The following is a 15,550-nucleotide window of genomic DNA, read 5'->3' as shown; positions in this document are numbered from 1 at the left end:
AAAATCAAATTTGAGCTACATGCACACGTGACAGTGCACCTAAATGGATTGCAAAAACACATATGTCTCACTGGGTGCATGTTTACTCCTCGTGCAACAAATTTCAAACATTGAGAATCTTGATTTTTAAATTCTAGTACATCCAAAACTTATTTGAAGTTCATGAAACTTATCGTGTTGTCATATGGACACCAATACAAAGTGGCATTGTAATTTTTTTTGTCAAATTTGAGACCAGTTTTGATGTAATCTTTAATTAATTATAGAAGGGAGATTATTAATAATTGGGAACCAATATCCCAAACGGATTATTTATTCGAACCGTGAGCGTTAGACCGACAATGGATACGTGCCATGCTTCGGTTAAGCAATAAAGCGGCAACATTAATCATCCAAATAGAAAAACAATATACGTGCCGCCACGCGACCCGTGTGGCGTGCGAGCAGGCGTGAGTTTATGGGACGCATGCGAGCAGTCCGCCGCGCAGGCAGACGGGGAGGCGTGCATCCAGGTGTGTGAATTGACGGAGGCGTGCTCGCTGCACAGTGTCATCGGGAGGCGTGCGAATAGCTGTGTGAAACTTTGGTAGGCATGCCAGCAGACCGGTGCGCAGGCTCACCGGGAGGCGAGCCATCGGTTTGACCGCCGCCCGCCTCTCTCCCATAACTCCCACTACTCCATATTAATGGTGCGCCCGAGCGGCCGCATCCCCCATCCTCGCTACGCACACACAATCCTCTCTCTCCACTTGCAACCTCGACGCCGCTCTCAGTCCTCAAAGCCGTCAGTGTCTGAGGATGCCACCGAAGCGTCCCATCGGAGGGAGTGGCGACGCCGGGGCTGCTAAAGCACCGGAGCACGGCGTGGAGATGGAGACAGAGGTTGTCGTCACCGCCGGCGAGTTATCGCTGCACCCTAACATCGTCGACGGCGTCGAGCTTCCACAGCCGGAGGCGGAGTTCCACACCGACTCCGACGACCACTCCGGCGACGACTCCGACGACCACTCCGGCGACGACTCTGACGACGACGGACAGCTGGTTAGTCATCTATACCCATTTATGTGTCAAATAGATCATAGGGTTTCTCTGGTTACTCCTGCCTCCCCCTTTTTGGAATAGAAATCATGTGGTTATGTTCTCCCAATCCATGAAATCTGAGTAAGTTTCGTTAGATCCGTGTAGTGTATTGATTGTTTGAATGGTACAGGCGATAAGTGATTAGTTGTCTCATCCGTGCAAATGATTTCTGCTAGTAATCCGACTAGGGTTAGTGTTCGTGTTAATAATTCCTAGCCAGGACTTGACAATTGATTTTGAATGACCTACATATGTTTGTGCCATTATTTTCTTCAAGATTGGTCTGTACATAGACGACTGTGCTTAAAAATCGAACCATAATCTCTGAATATGTATAAATAAATAGCCATAAATTCCTAATCCTACTTCACAGCATGAAATCAGTGATTTGATGCCAAATTTGTTTTACTATATGTATAGGTGTTGTCTGACGATGTGGACAGCGAGGATGAAGATGCCCAGAGGAGGTACAAGAGGCAAATCCTGAGGGAGCTTTATGCGGGAATGCATAACAGGTGTATTAGGACCTGGAACGACGGCTATGGATGCCCATTTTGCAACCACATGATTCATGACGCGTATCTAAGTGTTCTTGTGCATGCAAGAGGCCGGGCCGTTGGCTCCTTCAAGCAGAAGTATTCTCGCAGGGTGGCGCACGACGCGTACGCCGAGTACCTGGAGAAGCTTCAGGATCGTGCCGGCCGCATGTGAGATGAGATGTGGGATGGATCAAACTATGTACGCTTGAGTATGTTTAATGACGGTTGAACTATGTACTTATGGTTGAACTATGCTTATGTACGTGTACGCTTATCATCTATGTCTGAGTATGTTAAATATTTCGCCAAATTTTGGTAAAAATTACAACGGGGGACCAATAAACCAGGACGGACATAGTACGTCAATCACACATGGTTCCCAAAATTGGAACCATGTGCAATGACTATCATTTTGCCTGCTGCGTCAATCACACACGGTTCGCTCTAGCAAACCGTCGCCCCCAAAATTCTTTATGGGACAGAAAACCCTCACCACCCAATTCAAAAAAGAAAAAAGAAAACCCTCACCATCCCCACGTCACAAAAACCCTCACCCCGCCCGCCACCGACCTCGGCCCCTCTGGTACGTTCCCCATTCACACCTGCACAAGCTCCTCCGCGTCTATGCCATGGCACCGCCTATCGCGGGGGTAAACACTTTGCTCGACGCCTGCCGCCGCCGCCAGGCTGCCGCCAAAGCCCACCGCATTTCGCCACTTCCGCTTGCCGCCGCCTATCGCCATCGACTTTCTCGATGCTGCTCACGGTCGACCCAGCTCCGCTCGGTTGGGGAATCTGCCATACTAAGGGTTCTTTCTCCTGGACGACAAGGTAACCAATTTAATGAGATATTATCTCATCTCTTATCCCAGTTCATCTGCCTCCTTTAATCACCCGGCGGAAATCGCCGTGAATTCATTTTTATTCTAGCTGATTTGAGGGTTTTCTTTCATTCATAGAATGTATAGTGCACCGATACTTCAGGACTTGGTGACCGCCGCCAGAGATTCCATCTCATCGTACCAGATAACTTGAGGACGCGCGTGGTATGTTCAATCTCACCCTAAATCGGTTGGCATGGCCTACTTTCTGAACATATTCTAAATATTGCTACATTTGGATAAAAGGTGCCACATGCACCATATACGTCAAAGGGGATTTTTTTCCCCTCTTCTTTCTATATTAGGCAAATTAATGATGTATTGTTCTTTTGATTACTCTCATATTTCCATGACATCTTGTTTACCCTATCTGTTTAATTATAGACTTTTGTCCTTCGATTTCAACTGATGTACAGTTCTTTCAATTTGGGCCCATATTTGCATGTTACCATATTTTCTTTAACAACCCTACCATTTTCTGCATGACATCCCTCGCTATGCAACAGATTATGTAGTGCACAATTTTTCCCTTTACATACATCAAGGCTCCACGAATGTCATACTGCGCACAAACCATGGATTTAAAATCATTGCTACTGTAAGACTTGATGAACGTGGTGACTCCTATTTTGGCACTGGCTTTTGGAATGAAATTGCAAAGTTTTATGTACTGAAAGCTGGCACTAAAATTGCACTGCACATAGAAGGGCCTGGTCATGAGATATATGCTAACTTCCCCGACAAAATCATCCATCCAGACTTTGTTCGAAGTAAGTTTTCTTTTCAACTATCTGCATATGTTGACTTACCCAGCAATGTCAAATGAATTGTGTAGTATTTAAGCAACCAATTGTTATTCCCTTATCTTACTATATTCCTACCTAATAACTTCTAGTTACCAATACACTTTTCTATTGCCCTGTTTTAACTAAATATTCCCTGTACTCCCATTTCTATCAGAAAGCGCCGCTGACAAGGAGACTCCGGAGGTGGAGAACGGGGCTGCCAACAAGCAGAGGCGGGGCGAGCTAGAACCGCAAGCGACTCCAGCAGGCCTAGACTTAATCAGCAGCCTCCCTGATGATATGTTGAGAGTCATCATCTCCCTCCTCCCAATCAAATATGGGGCACGGACAACCCTCCTTTCCCGGCGATGGCGCCCCCTATGGAACTCCAGCCCTCTCGACCTCATCGACACCCACGAGCTCTGCCATGGCTATCGCAAAAGCTTGGATGCGTTCTCCAAGATCCTCGGCAGTCACCTTGGCCCAACCAAAGGCCTTAGAATGGGCAAGTTCCGTTCCAACGGAAAGGACCGAGCCAAGCTTGACGACTGGTTCCGATCCCCGCCCTAGATCAGCTCGAGGAGCTCACTTTTGATGATGGGCATATGCGGTCGCTGCCAACGTCCGCACTCCGCCTCGCGCCCACGCTGCGTGTCGCCAAGTTCAGGAACTGCCATTTCCCGCCCCTTAATGATGCGCCCGCTCTTATTCTACCACGACTGAAGCACCTCGAGCTCGTTGCCGTCTGCCTCTCAATGGGTGACATGGAGCACCTGCTCCGTGGCTGTACTGCACTCGAGTACCTTCGTCTTTAGGCGATCAATGCATTGAGTACCTTCCACATCACCTCCATGACTCTCCGGACTATTTATGTGTGTTGCTGGTGCGGCAGGAAGACATCACAAAAGGTGGACCACGGTATGGTCATCCAGGACACACTTGCACTTGAGAGATTACTTGTAGTTGATCAAGAAGGTCAACAAGAATCAATGTCATTTCTGCGCTGAAATTGACAGTGGTGGGCTACTCGTCTGACAAATACTCCGAACTTGTTATTGGATCCACACCCGTTCAGGTACAACAGCCACCTTCTACCTCTCCTTCTACAAATTAACATTATTTCTAATTTTGAAGATGTTTATTCGTCTGTCATTCAGAAAATGATTCCGACAAGCTTGACCCCAAAACTGTGCGCAGTTAAGGTCTTGGCACTAGAATCTATCGGGCCCGACTTGGAGCAAGTTGTCAGTTTCCTAATATGCTTTCCGTGCCTGGAGAAGCTATATAGGTGATGTTCCTTTCCTGTTAAATGTTAACCATAAGGGAGTTCAATTTGTGACACCTTTTTCCAAGTTTACAATGACAATGTAGTACGATTTTTGAAGGTTCTTTTGGAGGATTTGAGTACATACATGCCCCCCCATATTGGTTGCTTGATCCATATGGTTACAATCAATAAGCATTTCTCCTTTGGATTCATCTGTACTAGTTTTCTTAGGGAACTTTTCATCCACTCCAACCTCTTGTGAAGAAGGCTACATTTTTCTAGAATGTAATCAAATGCCCATGTTAATCATGTCAGATCGAAGATGGCATGTTAGTGCATTTTACAAATCATGCAAACCAAATAGCTAGTCCTGTAGTAATGTTCAAAACTACATGTAGGCACTAACACGTTTTCTTCTTTTGCAGATAATATTAGGCCTAGTGGTGGATAATGTGATACAATATAACAATCATGTCGAATGCCTAGATATGCATCTCTCAGAAATTACTTTGAACTCCTACCGAGGGACCTTACCGAAGATTATATTCGCCAGGTTCTTTGTTCTCAGAGCAAGGGTGCTGAAGGAAATGAGGTTTGCCCTACATTTATTTCACAAAAATGAATGGTCTGTTGATCAGCGCCGGCGCTTGCGGCAGAATGGAGTAGGCTCCAAAAATGCTGAATTATTTTGGAACTTCAGATGACAGAGTAATCGAAAGTCATCGGGTCAACCCCATACATGACTTCTCAGTGGCTGACCCCTTTGCAAAATTGTGAGGTTTCGAAGCCAGACTTAGAAGCGGTGATATTAGTTTGAACCTCTCTGATATCCATGTTCAGCGCATCAGCGCGAGCGTTTGCAGCTGATGAGCTGAATTTCATTTCTAATATCAGTTTGAACCTTGTAATCTTTGAATTTGAGCCATATAACTCTGGAATTTGAACCTTGTAACATTTTGAGCTTTTGTGGTACAATCGTTGAAATGGCATCGTATGAGACTCGTATATTTCTAGCACTGTTTTGACCTTCATGTGCAATGGTCTTCGATTTTATTAACCATTCTCGAATCAGTTTACCTTGTCGATCTCACAGCACACGATCTGTATAGCTAACTCGACTGCGATCTTCGACATTATTGCACATAGTTGGTTTCTTCCACCGTGTGCACTGTAGAGCGAAGAATTAATTATTGCACTCGAGTGTCCATGCCTGGGGTGCGGTGTTGTCAAGCGTGCACTGGATTCTGGAATCCTCCGCTATGAACGTCGTGAAAAGACATGACGATTACAGGCCGGCCGGCCCCCATTTATTATTACAGCGGCCATTTAACCTACCCTTGTGTCTCTTCAACCTTTCGATCGCGCCCCACCATTGCAAGAAGCACACCCACCACAAGAAATTCTTAGAGGGTACCCTGCGTGGCTCCAATGGCGCTCCGAGCGGCTGCCGACGAAGAGCAGCAGTTCACCATGCATGCCGTGGTGGACACCCACAGAAGGTTCATGGACCTCTCGATGGTGTACCCAACGACCCGGTCTGGGCGGAGCACTCCATCCACATCATGGAGCTGTTGCTTGCCGAGGAGAAGTACAAGGTGGTCGGGTTCGACCTCGAGTACACCCGCGCTCGTGCCGGGTCTCGTCCCAAGTTCGCCGTCACCCAGATGTGCATGCGCCACCACGTCCTCGTCTACCACTACTGCCTGGCCACAAGGCCTTGCGAGCATTTCGCCAGGTTTGTCAACAGCCCCCACTACATGTTCGCTACGGTGGACATCACCAACGATGTAAAGGCGCTCGAGAGTTTGGGCATCGCCTGCCAGAATCTTGTCGACATCCAGGGCCAATACAAGATTTGGGGCAGCAAGGAGCATGAGAAGGACTCACTGGTTCACCTCGCCGAGGCCATCATCGACCCCTACTACAGAGACATGAAGGATTCGTGCAACAAGGACAAGCGTGCCTGGTACTCGGCCTGGATGGAGAAACTCGACAAAGCTCACGTCGTGTACTTGGCCAAGGAGGCGTACATGAACTATGACATGTACCGGCGGATCATTGACATGAGGAAGTCCCTCCTTCCCCAAAATGGCCAGGGATCCAGCCGGAAGCAGAGCAATGGCAAGCGTCGTCGCAACAATAAGTAGATGATTAGATCCTCGTTTCTCCTACTTTAGTATGCATGTAATTGCTTACTTTGGTGTGTGCAAATGTTATGTGTGTAGTCACTTGTTATGCAATGCTGTCTTTTTAAGTATATATGTTGATGCTCCGTAGACAGAGCACAGAGCGTAGATGGTGTGCGGACAAAAAAAATCACATCGCACACGGACTAAACAATGGAACCCGTCGGTGATGTTTTCATCAATCACTCACAATTGTATACCAGCAACCGTTTGCTCACAACACACATGTCTTATTAGCAGCAACCGTCTGCGTTCTTATCGGTCCTCACACACATTTCTGATTACAGACCTGTTTGCCGCGTATCACACACATCTTGTTAAGTTGAACCGTTTATGTTCTCATGTCTCAACGCAAACAATTCATCCGAGTGAACCGCATGCCGTATATCGCGCACACCTTTGATCTGGCTGACTGTTTCTTTTGTGTTGCCTAATCACAAACAGTTCATCCGAGTGAACCGTATGCTGTGTATGCACACGCCTCCATCTGGCTGCCCGTTTCTTTTGTTCCTCCTCATCGCAAAAAGTTCATTGAACTGAACTGTATGCCCTTCATCGCAGACGCAACTGAAACCTGAACCGTGTTTGATGCATACGTCATCGCAAACGTTTTACACATTTCTGACAGTTTTCATACAGCACCGTTTGCGATTATGGCATCACACACAGTTTCTCGAAGGGTCTCTGATCGTAGAGTCGCGTTAGCAGCATCCTGCAGTAGTGACCATTCCCCAGCATCATCCCACACAGAACGCCCAACCTGTAAGTTCGCTACCGTAAAGCGAGGAGTTCAGCGTGAACTAGCGAACCGAAGTCACTGTGCAACACATGCTAGTGCTTTACCTCCCACCGTTCACATCATACATAGTTTCACACTGTTATGATTTAATTAATATTGTTATCAAGGAGATAATCATCTCTTGTGTAACCGCACGTGCGTTGCCAATCTGGCAACCGTCACGACGGTTCCCTCGCCCCCCCCCCCTCGAGTGGACGCGCCCCTCTACTTGCGTCCCCTCCAGTTGTATATAAGGGTTGATCATTAACGAAATTGATACTGGTTGCATTCGTTTACATCTCTCTTGTTTTTACTCGTATAACGTTATCAGCGCGTTGCTCTCCGTTGAGGGAGAAAGGCCATCCAGGCGGTCAGAAGGGCATCACGACAAGACGGGGAAGAACGATCACTGCTACCTCTTGAGCATGTGTTGGTTTTCCCTTGAAGAGGAAAGGGTGATGCAGCAAAGTAGCGTAAGTATTTCCCTCAGCTTTTGAGAACCAAGGTATCAATCGAGTGGGAGGTTACACGCAAGTCGCCTTGTACCTGCACAAACAAACAAGAACCTTGCAACCAACGCGATAAAGGGGTTGTCAATCCCTTCACGGCCACTTGCAAAAGTGAGATCTGATAGAGATAATAAGATAAATATTTTTGGTATTTTTATGATATAGATTGGAAAGTAAAGATTGCAAAGTAAAATAGATCGGAAACTTATATGATGGAAAATAGACCCGGGGGCCATAGGTTTCACTAGTGGCTTCTCTCAAGATAGCAAATTCTACGGTGGGTGAACAAATTATTGTCGAGCAATTGATAGAAAAGTGCATAGTTATGAGAATATCTAGGCATGATCATGTATATAGGCATCATGTCCGCGACAAGTAGACCGAAATGATTCTGCATCTACTACCATTACTCCACACATCGACCGCTATCCAGCATGCATCTAGAGTATTAAGTTCATAAGAACAGAGTAACGCATTAGGCAAGATGACATGATCTAGAGGGATAAACTCAAGCAATATGATATAAACCCCATCTTTTTATCCTCGATGGCAACAATACAATACGTGCCTTGCTGCCCCTGCTGTCACTCGGAAAGGACACCGCAAGATTGAACCCAAAGCTAAGCACTTCTCCCATTGCAAGAAAGATCAATCTAGTAGGCCAAACCAAACTGATAATTCGAAGAGACTTGCAAAGACAACAAATCATACATATAAGAATTCGGAGAAGAACCAAATGTTGTTCATAGATAATCTTGATCAGAAACCCACAATTCATCGGATCTCGACAAACACACCGCAAAAAGAATTACATCGAATAGATCTCCAAGAGAATCGAGGAGAACTTTGTATTGAGATCCAAAGAGAGAGAAGAAGCCATCTAGCTAATAACTATGGACCCGTAGGTCTGTGGTAAACTACTCACACATCATCAGAGAGGCTATGGTGTTGATGTAGAAGCCCCCCGTGATCGATTCCCCCTCCGGCGGAGCACCGGAAAAGGCCCCAAGATGGGATCTCACGGGTACAGAAGGTTGCGGCGGTGGAAATAGGGTTTCGTGGTGCTCTCGGATGTTTTCGGGGTATATGAGTATATATAGGCGAAGGAAGGAGGTCGGTGGAACCACGAGGGGCCCACGAGGGTGGGGGGCGCGCCTACCCCCCCGGGCGCGCCTCCCTACCTCGTGCCGCCTTGTTGCTTCCTTGACGTCCAATCCAAGTCTCCTGGATCACGTTTGTTCCAAAAATAAGTCTCCCGAAGGATTCATTCCGTTTGATATTCCTTTTCTGCGAAACACTGAAATAGGCAAAAAAACAACAATTTGCACTGGGCCTCCGGTTAGTAGGTTAGTCCCAAAAATAATATAAAAGTGCATAATAAAGCCCATTAAAAATCCAAAACAGATAATATAATAGCATGTTACAATCAAAAGTTATAGATACGTTGGAGATGTATCAAGCATCCCCAAGCTTAATTCATGCTCGTCTGTGACACCCGGATAATTAAGCTACATCAACCCTCTGCTAATGATGCCACGTCACCTCGATTACTGTTACTAATCTTGCGTTAGTTCGAAACTGGTTCGAATTCAAATTCAAAATAAAGTCAAACAATAAAAGTTTTCAAATATTAAAACTAAAGTGTTCGAAATATAGCAAATAAATCATAGATGATTGTGGTGGTGGAACCACATTTTTATAAATTATTTAAATGAACAAAAATAAATAAAACAACAGCTTAAACAATTAAATAAATGCCTTTTATTAAATATAAAATATTAAATTATTTTATTTGGGATTAAACTTTTGTGGAAGTGGTGTAATTAGTAAAACTAATTTAGGTACTAATGATATGTTTTACAAAACTAAAATAGATTGGAAACTAAAATAAAACAGAAAAGATAAAATAGATAAAAGAGAAAAGAAACCAAAAAGCAACCCCCTCGGCCCAACCGGGCCACGGCCCAACAGGCCGCCCACTAGGCCGGCCCACTTCCCCCTCTTACTAACTCCCCCGTAACCCTAACCTCCTCCCCACTCGCTCCCACTACCCCCATTCCCCCGATCCAGTTCTTGATCGGGATCGATCCCCATCGGCCCTCGCCCGAGGCAACTGCGCCCTCGAACCCCGCCGACGCCGATGCCGCGCGCCAGGACGCCGCCGCTCGGAGCCCGCGCCCCCTCGCCGGCCTGCCTCCTCCTCCTCACCGGCCTGCACCTTGTCACCGCGTCGCCGTCGTCTCCGTCTCCTCCCCGCGCACCACTTCCCCTTGCCCTACACCCCGCCGTGAGCTCCGACCTCTCCTCTCTCCCTCGCACGCCACGGCACCCGTACGCCCTCCGCCTGCCTCCCGCTCGAACTCGCCGCACGCCGCCTTGCTCGCTCGCATGCTGCCCCCCCCAGACCCGCGACGGCCGCGTCCGCGCACGTGCGCCCCTGTCGCTGCTCTGCATCACCCCGTCACCGCCCGCTGGTCACCGCCCCTTCCCCCTGCTCCTCGCGAAGCCTCGCGCCACGGGCCTTCCCCTGTTCGCAGCGTCCACGCCCAGTGCGTGGCCGCGCCCTGCGCCTCGCCTGCGCGCACGCCCGCAGCCTCCCCCCGTGCGCTGCCTAGCATCGCCGTTGCTCGTCGACCCGCCGCTCCCCGCAGTCGCAAGCTGCGGTTGCTGCTGCTCCTCCTCCACCGTTGCCCCGCTCCGGCCCTTCTCCTCTGCCTGCCGTCAGCCACTGCTCGCCGTGCAGCGTCGCCAGCCACCGCCCATGCTCGGATCCGCCGTAGTCCGGGCCCGTGATACATCTCCAACGTATCTGTAATTTTTGATTCCTCCATGCTATATTATCTTCTGTTTTGGACATTATTGGGCTTTATTATCCACTTTTATATTATTTTTGGGACTAACCTACTAACTGGAGGCCCAGCCCAGAATTGTTGTTTTTGGCTATTCCAGAGTTTCGCAGAAAAAGAATATCAAACGGAGTCCAAACGGAATGAAACCTTCGAGAACGTGATTTTCGGAACGAACATGATCCAGAGGACATGGACCCTACGTCAAGAAAGCCACCAGGAAGCCACGAGGTAGGGGGCGCGCCTACCCCCTGGGCGCGCCCTCCACCCTCGTGGGCCCCACGTTGCTCCACCGACGTACTCCTTCCTCCTATATATACCTACGTACCCCCAAACGATCAGATACGGAGCCAAAAACCTAATTCCACCGCCGCAACCTTCTGTACCCACGAGATCCCATCTTGGGGCCTGTTCCGGAGCTCCGCCGGAGGGGGCATCCATCATGGAGGGCTTCTACATCAACACCATAGCCTCTCCGATGAAGTGTGAGTAGTTTACCTCAGACCTTCGGGTCCATAGTTAGTAGCTAGATGGCTTCCTCTCTCTTTTTGGATCTCAATACAATGTTCTCCCCCTCTCTCATGGATATCTATTCGATGTAATCTTCTTTTGCGGTGTGTTTGTTGAGACCGATGAATTGTGGGTTTATGATCAAGTTTATCTATGAACAATATTTGAATCTTCTAAATTCTTTTATGTATGATTGGTTATCTTTGCAAGTCTCTTCGAATTATCAGTTTGGTTTGGCCTACTAGATTGATCTTTCTTGCAATGGGAGAAGTGCTTAACTTTGGGTTCAATCTTGCGGTGTCCTTTCCCAGTGACAGTAGGGGCAGCAAGGCACGTATTGTATTGTTGCCATCGAGGATAACAAGATGGGTTTTTTATCATATTGCATGAATTTATCCCTCTACATCATGTCATCTTGCTTAAGGCGTTACTCTGTTCTGATGAACTTAATACTCTAGATGCATGCTGGATAGCGGTCGATGTGTGGAGTAATAGTAGTAGATGCAGGCAGGAGTCGGTCTACTTGTCTTGGACGTGCTGCCTATATACATGATCATACCTAGATATTCTCATAACTATGCTCAATTCTGTCAATTGCTCAACAGTAATTTGTTCACCCACCGTAAAATACTTGTGCTCTTGAGAGAAGCCACTAGTGAAACCTATGGCCCCCGGGTCTATCTTCATCATATTAATCTTCCGACACTTAGTTATTTCCGTTCCTTTTTATTTTGCTTTTATTTTACTTTGCATCTTTATCTCAAAAATACCAAAAATATTATCCTATCATATCTATCAGATCTCACTCTCGTAAGTGACTGTGTAGGGATTGACAACCCCTTATCGCGTTGGTTGCGAGGATTTATTTGTTTGTGTAGGTACGAGGGACTTGCGTGTAGCCTCATACTGGATTGATACCTTGGTTCTCAAAAACCGAGGGAAATACTTACACTACTTTGCTGCATCACTCTTTCCTCTTCAAGGGAAAACCAACGCAGTGCTCAAGAGGTAGCAAGAAGGATTTCTGGCGCCGTTGCCGGGGAGGTCTACGCAAAAGTCAACATACCAAGTACCCATCACAAATCCTTATCTCCCGCATTACATTATTTGCCATTTGCCTCTCGTTTTCCTCTCCCCCAGTTCACCCTTGCCATTTTATTCGCCCTCTCTTTTCCGTTCGTCTTTTCGTTTGCCTTGATGTCTTACTTGGCTCGTTTGTACGTTTGGTTGAAATAATTGAGTATTTATTCCTAAACAGAGAAGCTAATATCTATGGATCCTCATCCGCTTGCCAATCTTTTTAAGAGATCCAATTATGTTGAACCAATTCCTAGTGATTTGGATGCACTAGATTATCTTTATAAGGTTTTGCTTGAAATCCGTGAATCTGAAAATTGTGATGAAGTGCTTTATGAAGTGATTCACGATAGATCTTTGAATAAAAAGCATGATTGCAATGATTTTATTATAAATTCTATGGATGTAAATTATGCTAATAATATGCAAAACCCTAAGCTTGGGGATGCTAGTTTTGCTATGTCCACTACCTGTTGCAATAATCATGATTGGGGAGATTCTTCTTATGATCTTGAAAATTTATTTAAGCCCCATGATGAATATAAGATTGATAATAGTGTTTGCAATAATATTGAAAGTGGGTTTGGAAGAGTGTCAACTTTAGATCCCACATATTTGGATAATATTCAATCTTATGAAATTTTTGATAAAAGTGGGCTTGGAGAAATCATGACTTTAGTTAATGATAATCCCACTATTTTGGAAGAGTGTCAACTTCGCATGCATGTGGATCGTGTTGAGAATATGTTATGTGATAGCTATATTGTTGAACTTTCTTATGATCCTACATGTAATTATTATGAGAGAGGAAAATATGGTTATAGAAATTTTCATGTTACTAAATTACCTCTCGTTATGTTGAGATTGCTATTGTTCCTTTCCGCTTCCTTGCATATGCTAGTTTTTGCTTGCTATGATAATTTGTTTTTCTATAAGATGCCTATGCATAGGAAGTATGTTAGACTTAGATGTGTTTGTCACGTGTTTTATGATGCTCTCTTTGTGCTTCAATTCTTGTCTTTCATGTGAGCATCATTAAAATTATCAATGCCCAGCTAAAAGGCTTTAAAGAAAAGCACTTGTTGGGAGACAACCCAATATTTTTCCTTGCTGTTATTCAATAATTTTTTGTTCTAGCCTCTTGTTAGATGTTTTTTTATGTTTTAGTTAGTGTTTGTGCCAAGTTAAACCTATAGGATCTTCTTGGATGATAGTTATTTGATCTTGCTGAAAATTCCAGAAACTTTCTGTTCACGAAAATAATTGTTAAAAATCACCAGAACGTGATAAAATATTGATTCCAATTTCTGCTGATCAATAAAAAATTCTCTAGATCGTCCTATTTTGGCTGATTTTTTGGAGTTCCAGAAGTTTGCGTTAGTTACAGATTACTACAGACTATTCTGTTTTTGACAGATTCTGTTTTTCGTGTGTTGTTTGCTTATTTTGATGAATCTATGGCTAGTAAAATAGTTTATAAACCATAGAGAAGTTGGAATACAGTAGGTTTAACACCAATATAAATAAAGAATGAGTTCATTACAGTACCTTGAAGTGGTCTTTTGTTTTCTTTCGCTAACGGAGCTCACGAGATTTTCTGCTGAGTTTTGTGTTGTGAAGTTTTCAAGTTTTGGGTGAAAGATTTGATGGATTATGGAACAAGGAGTGGCAAGAGCCTAAGCTTGGGGATGCCCATGGCACCCCCAAGATAATCTAAGGACACCAAAAAGCCAAAGCTTGGGGATGCCCCGGAAGGCATCCCCTCTTTCGTCTACTTCCATCGGTAACTTTACTTGGAGCTATATTTTTATTCACCACATGATATGTGTTTTGCTTGGAGCGTCTTGTATGATTTGAGTCTTTGCTTTTTAGTTTACCACAATCATCCTTTGCTGTACACACCTTTTGAGAGAGACACACATGATTCGGAAATTATTAGAATACTCTATGTGCTTCACTTATATCTTTTGAGTTATATAGTTTTTGCTCTAGTACTTCACTTATATCTTTTAGAGCACGGTGGTGGATTTGTTTTATAGAAACTATTGATCTCTCATGCTTCACTTAGATTATTTTGAGAGTCTTAAATAGCATGGTAATTTGCTTAAATAATCCTAATATGCTAGGTATTCAAGATTAGTAAAAACTTTCTTATGAGTGTGTTGAATACTAAGAGAAGTTTGATGCTTGATGATTGTTTTGAGACATGGAGGTAGTGATATTAAAGTTGTGCTAGTTGAGTAGTTGTGAATTTGAGAAATACTTGTGTTGAAGTTTGCAAGTCCCGTAGCATGCACGTATGGTAAACGTTATGTAACAAATTTGAAACATGAGGTGTTCTTTGATTGTCCTCCTTATGAGTGGCGGTCGGGGACGAGCGATGGTCTTTTCCTACCAATCTATCCCCCTAGGAGCATGCGCGTAGTGCTTGGTTTTTGATGACTTGTAGATTTTTGCAATAAGTATGTGAGTTCTTTATGACTAATGTTGAGTCCATGGATTATACGCACTCTCACCTTTCCACCATTGCTAGCCTCTTCGGTACCGTGCATTGCCCTTTCTCACATTGAGAGTTGGTGCAAACTTCGCCGGTGCATCCAAACCCCGTGATATGATACGCTCTTTCACACATAAACCTCCTTATATCTTCCTCAAAACAGCCACCATACCTACCTATTATGGCATTTCCATAGCCATTCCGAGATATATTGCCATGCAACTTTCCACCATTCCGTTTATCATGACACGTTCATCATTGTCATATTGCTTTGCATGATCATGTAGTTGACATAGTATTTGTGGCAAAGCCACCGTTCATAATTCTTTCATACATGTCACTCTTGGTTCATTGCATATCCCGGTACACCGCCGGAGGCATTCATATAGAGTCATACTTTGTTCTAGTATCGAGTTGTAATCATTGAGTTGTAAATAAATAGAAGTGTGATGATCATCATTTTCTAGAGCATTGTCCCAAGTGAGGAATAAAAAAAAGAGAAAGGCCATAAAAAGAGAAGGCCCAAAAAAATGAGAGAAAAAGAGAGAAGGGACAATGTTACTATCCTTTTACCACACTTGTGCTTCAAAGTAGC

Source organism: Triticum aestivum, chromosome 7D (genome assembly GCF_018294505.1).
Source record: "Triticum aestivum cultivar Chinese Spring chromosome 7D, IWGSC CS RefSeq v2.1, whole genome shotgun sequence".
In the NCBI taxonomy this organism is placed as follows: domain Eukaryota; kingdom Viridiplantae; phylum Streptophyta; class Magnoliopsida; order Poales; family Poaceae; genus Triticum; species Triticum aestivum.
Note: the sequence above shows the minus strand (reverse complement) of the source record.